This window comes from Sinocyclocheilus grahami, unplaced genomic scaffold, assembly GCF_001515645.1.
Source record: "Sinocyclocheilus grahami isolate Dianchi unplaced genomic scaffold, SAMN03320097.WGS_v1.1 scaffold651.1, whole genome shotgun sequence".
In the NCBI taxonomy this organism is placed as follows: Eukaryota; Metazoa; Chordata; class Actinopteri; order Cypriniformes; family Cyprinidae; genus Sinocyclocheilus; species Sinocyclocheilus grahami.
The window spans coordinates 331275-342571 of record NW_015505830.1 but is presented as its reverse complement, the minus strand read 5'-3'; the positions used below and the strand labels follow the sequence as shown (position 1 = coordinate 342571).

The following is an 11297-nucleotide window of genomic DNA, read 5'->3' as shown; positions in this document are numbered from 1 at the left end:
ATCCATCCATCTATCCATCCATCCATCCATCTATCCATCCATCTATTTCTATCTATCTATCCATCCATCCATCCATCCATCCATTTATATCTATCCATCCATCCATCCATCATCTATCCATCCATCCATCCATCCATTTCTATCTATCCAACCATCATCCATCCATCCATCCATCCATCCATCCATCTATTTCTATCTATCTCAAGCAAGGAAAAATGTGTATCAAAACAAACAAACAATAAATAAAAATAAAATGTTTGCATAAAATGCTTGATTGGACACAAATAAAACAAAATAAAATAAAAAACAACAAATAAAGAAAGTAAAAAATGTAAGTAAAGAAAAATAAGATTTTTCAAATAAAACTTAAAATGCGAATTAAAAATGTATGTGCATTTTTGTTTTTATTTCAACTTTGATGATAATTTTCATCTTGCAAAAAGATGAAGTGCATAAACTACGATTAACACATTTACCAAATAATTTACTAAATATACATCAAATAGGTCTTGTGACTTGACCTTGACAAATAATATGACTGAAAATTAATTAAATTCACAACTAGCTTTCTTTTAGGCCTAAAATATGTTTTAATGACAACACATGATTTAGTTCTTAAGATTTCTTATATGAGTGAGTGAGATTTAAAAATGCGCTTTTCCAATTGTTCCTACGTCCGTGTAGGATCAAATTTCTCGTGGCTTAGCATCTGAACAGTGACCAACTTTCTGCTATATCAACCAGCCATGTTTTGTGATTCAGAAAGCCTTTGCTTGATTGAAATCGCCCTCTGTGGCCTCATACCCCGCCTGAAGTTTGTTTCTTCATCAGATTTGGAGAAATGTAGCATTGCATCACTCGCTCACCAATGGATGTGAATGGGTGCCGTCAGAACGAGAGATCAAACAGCTGATAAAAACATTACAATAATCCACAAGTAATCCACACCACTCCAGTCCATCAGTTCACATCTGGAGAAGCCAAAAGCTGCGTGTCAAATCCATCATTAAGACGTTTTAACGTCAAATCATTGCTTCTAGTCAATGAGTCCATAATCCATAATAACGCTTCCTCCAGTGAAAAAGTCCATCTCCTGTTGCACTCTAATATCAAAATCTACCCACATATTTGTTCAGGACTGTTTTGACTTGTAAACGGTGCTTAATTTGTGCAGATTTCTCTCCTGATTCGGACCAGATGACTTTTTCACTTCAGAAAACATATTGGATTATGGACTTGTATTTTAGTCGGACGAGACCGTTTAAAATTAAAACGTCTAAATTTCTTACAAACACGCAGCTTTTGGCTTCACCAGATGTTCACTGATGGACTGGAGTGGTGTGGATTATTGTGATGTTTTTATCAGCTGTTTGGACTCTCATTCTGACGGCACCCATTCACATCCATTGCTGAGCAGGTGATGCAATGCTACATTTCTCCAAATCTGATGAAGCAGCAAACTCATCCTAATCTCGGATGGACTGAGGGTGAGTAAACTTTCAGCAAATTGTCATTTTTGGAAGAACTTGTGGGGGTAATTTTGGGGGAAGATGATAAATAATGTGCGGCATAGTTTCTAATTGTATATAGGCTATTGTTTTTCATTGCAAATCAAGATTATACTTGAAGCTGTGGAACGTAGCATGATCTAAAAAAAACCCACTTTCAATCAGAGAGACATTCAATCAGAAAACAACCCAAATTTCTCCTTTAGGGGCCCGCATGTGAAGTCTTCCCGTTTCATATGTGAGCGTGTCACACCGCGCGAGATCCCATGCCGCGTGGCCATCTGCTCGGTGGAAATGTAAGCATACACAGGTTGGAGGGAGAGGAACTCTCAGAGAGATTTCTATGCTGCGCTCCTACAGGGGGTGGCATGGAAATTTGCGTGCATTGGGTACAGTTATGCAATATAGTTCATAATTCATTTTTACACAGCAATATGGATGGTGTTTTATGCCAAAGCCAAGCAGGAGGGCAGCAGTAACTGGTACCAAGACAATCCTGGGCTTGTTGTGTAAGACTAGCATCGCTTACTAGTAGCGAACAAACTTATTTAACTCCTCTCCTTGAATATGAAACAACAACAAGATGTCCATCCACTCATTCTTATTCAAATTTGGGACAATTGCATAAAAATACTGGATTGAAATAAAACAAAACATTTTTTTGTTTTTAAAAAGTACATTAAATATATATATATATATATATATATATTTTTTTTTTTTTTTACAATTTTTTACTACCATGAAGTGCATATGCTATGATGGAAACACATTCACCATATTATTTACTAGATGCAAAACAGTCATTCAAGTTTAACTCTAAAATGATGCGAGTAAATATTCACTCAAGTGATTATTTCCATTTGCAACTTCTAGCTGTTGCTTTTGGCCTAATTATTTATATGACAAATACATGAATGAAGCAACTGAAGATTCTGGAAAACAATGGGTGTAAAAACAATGGCCTTTTGTGTAAAACTAGCATTGCTTACTAGTAGCGAACAAACCTGCTTTACTTCTTTTGCTCTAAGGTTAAATCAGGTGCTCCTGGGAAAATCTGCATTTTTATATCCATATATATCCGTAATATTAAAATGTGACCTATACAGCGGTGCGACATCTGTGTTTGTAACGCTTTACAATAAGGTCTCATTTTTGAACATTAATTAACTACATTAGTTAACAAGAATGCACAATAATAAATGCTGTTCTACATTTACTAAAACAGTTTTGTTTTACTAACATTAATTAGTTAATTACACTGCTATAAGTAGGGATTTCAGCTGGTAAAGGTGGTGAGAGAGGTCACAATGCTTGCTGATGCTAAAAAAAAATAAGTTGATGGCCCGGATCCAAGGTCATGACTCTGAGAGGGGCAGATGGATGCTGTGAAGGCGCTTATTTACATGCAGTCAGTTGGCGACAACTAAGCGGCTAAATAAGAAGGAATGCTGTTATTTCTTTCTTGGTCTCTTTTAAAAAGGGGGTTTTGGCAGCACTGTCATTCTGGGCTCCCAAAAGAATTGTGCAGTGAACACAAGAACCATTTTTTCTCAGTGTTAAGAATATTTCAAATCATCTAAAGAACCATTTTCGACTCTTAAAAATAAAGGTTCTTATTGGCATTGATGGTTCTGAAAGGTTCTTTGGGGGAAAAACAAAAATGATTCTTTTTATGGCATCACTGCGAAACCCCCCTTTTGGAACCTTTATTTTTTGGCTTTTATGGTTCCACGAAGAACCTTTAACATGCATTTCCATTGCACAAAAGGCACTATACGCTCTTATAAATAAAGATTCTTTGTTAGCACTGATGGTTCCATTAAGAGCTTTTAACATCCATGGAACCTTTATGGTTCTTTATAGATTGGTTCTTAGATTATTAAAATGTTCTTCACACTAAGGGGAACATTGGTTCTACTAAAAACAGTTTCTTTGAAAGGTTCTTCAAGAAGCAAACATGTTTTTTTCTCTATGACGTCACTGCAAAAAAACTAGCACTGATGGTTCCATTAAGAGCTTTTAACATCCATGGAACCTTTATGGTTCTTTATAGTAAAAAAAACAGTTCTTTAGATTATTAAAATGTTCTTCACACTAAGGGGAACATTGGTTCTACTAAAAACAGTTTCTTTGAAAGGTTCTTCAAGAAGCAAACATGTTTTTTTCTCTATGACGTCACTGCAAAAAAAACCTTTTGGAACCTTTATTTTTTTTAAAGAAGTTTCTTAATGGAACTAATAAACAACCTTAAGTGTAAGAATGATGATCTCGTTTGCTTATGCTCATCTCTCACCCATTCTTCTTCTACTCAAATTTCATTGAGTAGCAAACTCAGAAATATAGCCACAGATCACATGACTTACACTTGATTTATCAGCTACTATAAAAGTAAGCAATAATAATCAGCTGTAAACAAGATGATGGCAACAGTTTAACACGCTCGACCAAATTTTTGACAAATATTAAACAAAAACTAATAATTCTACGAATTTGAAGCCATTGTGCTGTCAGTGATAAAACATCAAACTACCTTTGAACAAGTTTGTCTCTCGACCTCCACTCAGGAGGATGAAAAGACATTATTAAAAAATGAAAGCAATAAAAGCACAAAAACATCTACCCAACAAATTACACAGGAGCTCTGATAGCACCCACAGCTTTGTCGTGACTTGACAAAAATGACACATGGATCATTCACATTCAAGACTGAATCTGTAAATAAGTCCACAGCGGCTGCGCTATGGGTTAAGGCAAGATACCACAGGTGAATATGGTAAAAAAAAACATATATATTACCATACTTCCCCAGTTGAGTGATTACATTAAGAATTGCTGAAAAAAAAACGTTTTCTGAAACGCTATCTTTAAAAAAGCAAACGATGCATTATCTAATAAAGCATCCCATAATTTACACATATATTTCCACAACATAAATATGAACCTCGGATGAATCCAGATTCAAAATTCTTGTTTCATTTCAAATTCTTCATTCATTTTTACAGAGGCGATTTCTGGATTTCTGTCTCTATCAAGATAAAGTCATTTTCACCATGCTTGTAGGAATAAAACGCTGTATAAATGACATATGAACAAACCCCTCTATAAAAACCGAACACAACTATACATTTTGGTTAATATAAGTGCTGCTGAAGTGGAGAAACAAACTCATTTTGAGAAAACGACCTCAATGCATCCCATGCATTGTAATTGAAATCTACAGATGCAAATAGATAGTTCAATAATAAAATCAGGCGAATGACATATGAACAAACCCTTCCATAAAATCCTTCAGAATATAGATAGGAATAAAACGGTAGATTGTGGTGTATGCTAGTGCTGCTGAAGTGGAGAAACAAACTCATTTTGTGAAAATTGCTATTGAATATAAAATGTTGTAAAAGAAATCTACAGAAGCAAATAGATAAAGTGCAATAAAATAAGCACGTAAACGTGTAATTTGACCTAGCCAACACATTATGAAAAGCAAAATCCCCAAAACAAAAATTGACCAGTGCATGAAAAAAAAAAAGCATGCATAGTGTCTTGCCTTACTTACTCTTTCAGGCCGTTTAGTGATGCTGCTAAAGTGAAATAATGTAGCTCTAGTGCAGTAACTGCATTGGGCCTTTTACAAATGAATTTTGACATCTGCTTTGTGATTATGGGATTGTTAAATTGGCCCTGCACTAGCAGTGTCGGGGCCGGACTCTAGAGGGCGACACTATCAGGTGCATTAGAATAGAAACGGGTTCCCACCAGGATCGAACGTACAAAAGTGCATTATATTCATTATACAGTCCAAAAAAGTCATGCAATTAGTCTTTTCTAAAAACTATTTCTGATTCATTAAACAATTAAAATCAAGTTGAACTTGAACTTCATCTCCAAGTTTAGAATACAGACCATCTAATCAATAACTATAAAGCAACCACATGTAATTGTTAAACGCACAGGCTTTTATTTTTTTACATATATGTATATTTTATTATTATTATAATTCATATCATTTAAGTACTTAAAAAAGATCATCTGTACTGACCTGTGCAGGGCAGCATCTTGGTTAGTCCATTTCAAACTTCTCTTGTGCCTAAAGAAGAACATAAACATATATTATTATAATTATCATTTTGTAAAATGAGCAATTTGTTTGCTTAAAAGTACAGTATATGTAATATTTCAGTTACTGCTGTATTCGTGGTATTTCATTTTACTAAAAAAAAAAAAAAAAAAAGCACATCTGCTTTTTTTTTAAGAATTAAACCATGCTGTTCATAAACATTATGCTATTTGTTTAATGAAGTAAATCATCAATACGCTTAATTGATGACTGCTGCAGAGATTTATTTAGTGAATTATTGATCAAAGATCAACAAAAGGTTAAGTAATTAGTGATTATTAAATAAAAAAACAGAACATGCTTTAATCAATGTGAATATGTAATTCAAAGAGACATCCTGCAAATTTTCAATTTGGTAATTCTGCTAAAAAAAAGACATAACATTATGAAAAATGCCAGCAAATTTCGAATGCATGTCTCATTAAAGCACATAATCTGCATTTACGAACTAATAAGGAGCTAGTACACATATAAATACATAATCTGCCACAACATAAAACAAAACTGAAAAGAAAATGGAAAAACAGAGATTTGCATTATCTACCGAATCCAATATCATTTCTAATAATATAGCAAGAATGACTGAGAATTTCCAAAATAAACATGATTTTATAACAGCTCAAAATGTTAAATATGTTGCGATGAGAGAAGTTTTGAAGTATTTTTTTTTATGCATATGACTTTATTTTGAACATGAGTACTGTGTGAGTTTAAAGAGTGTATTTTTAAAGAGAACACATTTTAGATAATGAATATAAATTTTAATATAATATGTAATATTTTGTGACAGTTAAAGCCGACACTTACTTTCTAAACTTTTTCTAGAATTTACAGTTCGCTTTACAGTTTTGCACGCCAGCATGATAAACATGTAAATTTTGGGACTGTAATTGTATTTTAATTACGTTAAGTGACTCTTCATGACTATACATGCACATGATTACACTCTTTCTTCTTTGTATTTTTTTTGTCTCACTTTTCTGCAAAACATTTGGTGCAAATTGCAAAAACACGGAAAGATGTGTAAATCCGTTTTGTGACTAACAACTGTGCAACAAAGGATTATCTAGCAGTAAATGACCCAATAAATCTGTCAGCTAACACAAATGATCCTAACGTTGTGGTGAACTCAATGAAAGCTCAGACTTTGGAGAAGAGCAACAAACTATGATGAAATATAAGTCATTATATTTCACAAACGTGTGCAGTATATTTATAAGAAGTGTGTTTGTATCACACTGATAACACATTATATGCAAAACATCAGAAACAAAGACAATAACTACAAATGTAATAGGATTAAAAATACTTCAATAGATTAAGCCAAAAATAAAATGCAGTAGAATAAATGGCTCCGCAGTGCATCATAAACGCAAACAATACTAAACATTCTGCTCTGTTATTTGGGACTAAACTGTATACAGTAGGTTAGACAATACACATGCTAATAGACAACCATTCAAAATCACACACTAAAGTGTCACAAAATGTTATATGCGTTATAATATCTGTGATTCTGGTCATTGTGTGTTTGCTAGTTTAGTTTGGAATATATTTAAAATGTAAAAAATTTAAATCACACACGCACACACACACACACACTGAAGACAATGCAAAACACACACATATATTTTACATATATTATTCATAAAAGTATGCAGATTTGACATAAAGCTAATTATAATTCAAATAGACTCTAATCTCAAATTAAAAAACAAACCTTCATTTAATTTATTGATCACTTTTATCTAAGTTAATCTTCAAAATAAAGGTAAAAGTGTGTGTACATACACTGATATAAGCCAGTGTTTCAGTTTTCAGTTTTCATGTGCACAAAATAATTGCAAAAACATTTTAAAAGTTTATTTAAATTATGAAATAAAATCAGGACTTAAGACAGTACTTAAACAAAGTTAAGAGTGTGCGTGGGTGTGTTTTAGTAAATAAACTTTTTTTGACAGGAAATTACTTTTCTTAAAATATAGTGGCAACTATTAAAAAATTATTCTGGGGTCTGTTTAATTTTGTCAATACAATAGATATATATACATTTTTTGTATCCATATTGACTAAAAGTACCGATAGAGCTCGATTCACACACTGAATCAAAATGGTGGACTTGAACTTCACACACACTGAGGCCCAAACTACTGAGGAATGAGACCCATTCACTGCAGACCGTGTGTGTGTGTGTGTGTGTGTGTGTGAGTGTGTGTGTGTGTGTGTGTGTGTGTTTTAAAAGTTTATTTAAATTATGAAATAAAATCAGGACTTAAGACAGTACTTAAACAAAGTTAAGAGTGTGTGTGTGAGACCAATGAAGTTCACAAATATTTAGAACTATCCCGAAATTCAATTCTAAGCTGTGTACTAAATTTTTTACCATAACAAATATGTATTTTTGAAGTACTTCTCACTGTGTGCCTGACCAATCAAGATGCAAATATTTAGAACTATTCCGAAATTCAATTCTAAGCAGTCTACTACATTTTTACTGTGATAAATATGTATTTTTGAAGAACCTCTAAGTGTGTGTGTGTGTGTGTGTGTGTGTGTGCATGCGGAACTAACATACATTTCACAATTAAAATGTTTCAAGTCTCCACATTGGATGAAGTGCCCTGTTCTTGCTTTAGCAGTTCTTTGCCAACCACAGAGAAGTTGCAAAATCAGCAAAATCAACGACAACTGCAGGTAAAAACCCCCCCCCCCCCACACACACACACACACACAATCTGGGAATCCAGTTGAATTATTCCACACCCACAATAACAGTTATAGCAGGAGTATTTGGCTGGAAGGCATAAATCTACACCCCACGCATTACAACAGAATATCCTAAAAACTGCCTGACAATTATCAGAAAAAAACCACCTTTACAAAAAATACAATCCGGAATTCTATAAATCATAAATAACCGATAGTAAATAAATATTGGTCAAGTTTCAGAATTCACTGTAATATTATTTAGGGAATATATGTATAAAATCAAGTGTCTCAATATTTATTTTTAATTCATGGAATACCCTTATACATATAGATGTGCGAGTTATATTTAAAATGTAGGGATGTAGGGATTTGTCTTAAAAATTAAAAAATTATTTAAAAAAATAAATAAATCTCCCGAGCTTTGCTAGATATTAATTTAATCATAAATGTGTTAAAGCATAATCAGCTATATATAATATTTTTGTTGCTTTTTAAATGCATGGTGCAAACATTTTACCTTAAAAGTGCAAACCACATGTGCATTCTGTAGGTTTCAAATATTTTTGATCAAAAAGCACACAAATAAAAATCACTGTATATGCAATAGCAATTAAAATAAATATATTTAAATTCAAAGGAGAAAAAGATTGCAATAAATAAAATCAGTTGGCAGAGTACGGTGGATCAAAGGCCCAGTTCTGCTGCCAAGACCGTAATTCAATAGAAGCCAGATACAAAGAGTAAAGCCAGACCTCTTGCTACCGATTATAATTTAGAAAGAAAAAAAAACAGCAGCATTTTGACCTAAATATAAATACTGAAAAATACCTCTTTCACCATTTTATTTAATAATACAAGGCCGTTACGTACAAAAGTTTCAGTTTTCAACATGGTTGAAAAGTATCAGAATAAGCATTTTCGCAAATTTCAATGCATCCAAATGAAGATAATTGTAATCTGACATTTATTTTGAACACATCACAGAGTTTGTTGCATTTGTAGGCATTTCGGAATAATACTGAATTGAGCGATGCTTCATAAACTGCAATAAAAGTAAAAATGCACAAAAGTAGTTTGTTGTTGTTGTGTGCATTTGACCCGTATCAGTGCATTTTAATCGCCGCATGCTGTGCTTCAGAAATGCATGTTATAAACGTTACCAGCGCGTGAGCAATCTGTGCATCGAAAAAGGAAAAAAGCATGCACACACACATGCATTCACGCACGGACACATACGCTGCTGTGACTTACACACATCTGCGAGGACGTCAGCGCCCGGAGGCAGCGCTTTCCACAGGCCTATTTTTTCTTGCTGCGGAGAGAAAGAGAGAGGGGCTGTGAGTCTGTCCACTATCCCGCTATCCCGTCTGGTCTCGAATTCCAGTTCTCCCTCTCGGCAGGCCTGAGCAGGGCTCTGGTTAGGCTCGCCGGCTGCTTGGCTGGGCCTCTGGAACAATAGGAGGCCTCCGAGGCGTCTGGGAGGCGTGTGTGAACCCCGTCTGCGAACTGGAGCGCGTCTTGCTGAATGGTGCATGTTAGCAAACATACAATTAGCGTGTCTGCCGCATGCAAATGGTCCCGCGGTTACCGCGGCACATGCAATCAGCTCTCGAAGGCCCGAGGAGCATCAAGCAGGCTTGAATAAACACCCCCCACCTCCTCTTTCACGATCCACTTTTTCTGTCTCCCCCTCCCCTTGCAACCATCCTTCACTTTTTTTTTCGATAGTTGCACGGACGTTTGCGAGTTTGTGTTTTCCGCTCACCCTCAATGTTTCCTCATGCAGATCACCGATGCTTTCACTCGCCTTTTGCAACTGGCACCTGTCCCAAAACGGAGCAGCTTCACTCCTGAATCTCCTGTGCGAACGGATCGGGAATGGGTAAGTCGCAGGTCAGTACTTCCAAATGGCAAATCCCGCAGGTTTTCAGCACTCCGAGGGGCCCTGGCGCTGCGCTGGTGTGGGCTTCGTGTCACGATGGATTCGGCCGCTCACTGAAATTGAAAGAGAAAATGTCAAAATAGGCACTTCGCGAATCAAAAGCAGCCGCAAACCTTGCTGAAATTCCGCAATCGGGTGCATGAAAATGTGAGCGTGTTGGCAGGCTTGTGGTGGAGCCTCTGTCGCACTCTAGGCAGGAGGCCCTCGGCAGAAAAAAAAGAAGCCTGGTTTTTTCTTTCCCCCTTTTCCCCCCTTACACTCTTTAAACTAGTCTCCAGCGGGTCTTCACCTTGCAAAGACAGCGGAGCTCGAGGAACCCGTACGGAAAGCCAAAGAACGGTGGAGAGGGAAAGAGAGATATGAAACTGGAGACGTAGAGGGGTGAAACTCCTCATCAGACGTCCCACATGGCCTTGCATTTGAGAGGGAGAGAGAGAGAGACAAATAAAGAGAGAGAGAAGTGGGAGGGTGGAAAAACTGCAAGTACAGAGCAGGAGGAGAAAGACGGAGAGAGAGAGAGAGAGAGAGAGAGTGACATAGATACTCCTCCCCCAGCGCGCAGACTCAGTGTGTTTTCTCACACACACACACACACACACACACACACCAAGACCGTAATTCAATAGAAGCCAGATACAAAGAGTAAAGCCAGACCTCTTGCTACCGATTATAATTTAGAAAGAAAAAAAAACAGCAGCATTTTGACCTAAATATAAATACTGAAAAATACCTCTTTCACCATTTTATTTAATAATACAAGGCCGTTACGTACAAAAGTTTCAGTTTTCAACATGGTTGAAAAGTATCAGAATAAGCATTTTCGCAAATTTCAATGCATCCAAATGAAGATAATTGTAATCTGACATTTATTTTGAACACATCACAGAGTTTGTTGCATTTGTAGGCATTTCGGAATAATACTGAATTGAGCGATGCTTCATAAACTGCAATAAAAGTAAAAATGCACAAAAGTAGTTTGTTGTTGTTGTGTGCATTTGACCCGTATCAGTGCATTTTAATC

At 35.6% G+C, this 11297-nt stretch overlaps 1 long non-coding RNA gene across 2 annotated transcripts in view; it reads right to left on the bottom strand.

The window, feature by feature from the left end:
* Positions 1-10782, bottom strand: part of LOC107558596 (uncharacterized) — a 14833-nt gene extending 4051 nt beyond the window's left edge. The window contains exons 1-3 of one of the 2 annotated variants that reach the window (XR_001605502.1): positions 10534-10782; positions 9586-10329; positions 5548-5595 (exon numbers count right to left, since the gene is read on the bottom strand). This is a non-coding gene — a long non-coding RNA (uncharacterized lncRNA). Of the gene's footprint in view, positions 1-5547; positions 5596-9585 lie in introns of both variants that reach the window. The other variant, XR_001605501.1, reaches the window with a different exon arrangement.
* Positions 10783-11297: the final 515 nt, after the last annotated feature.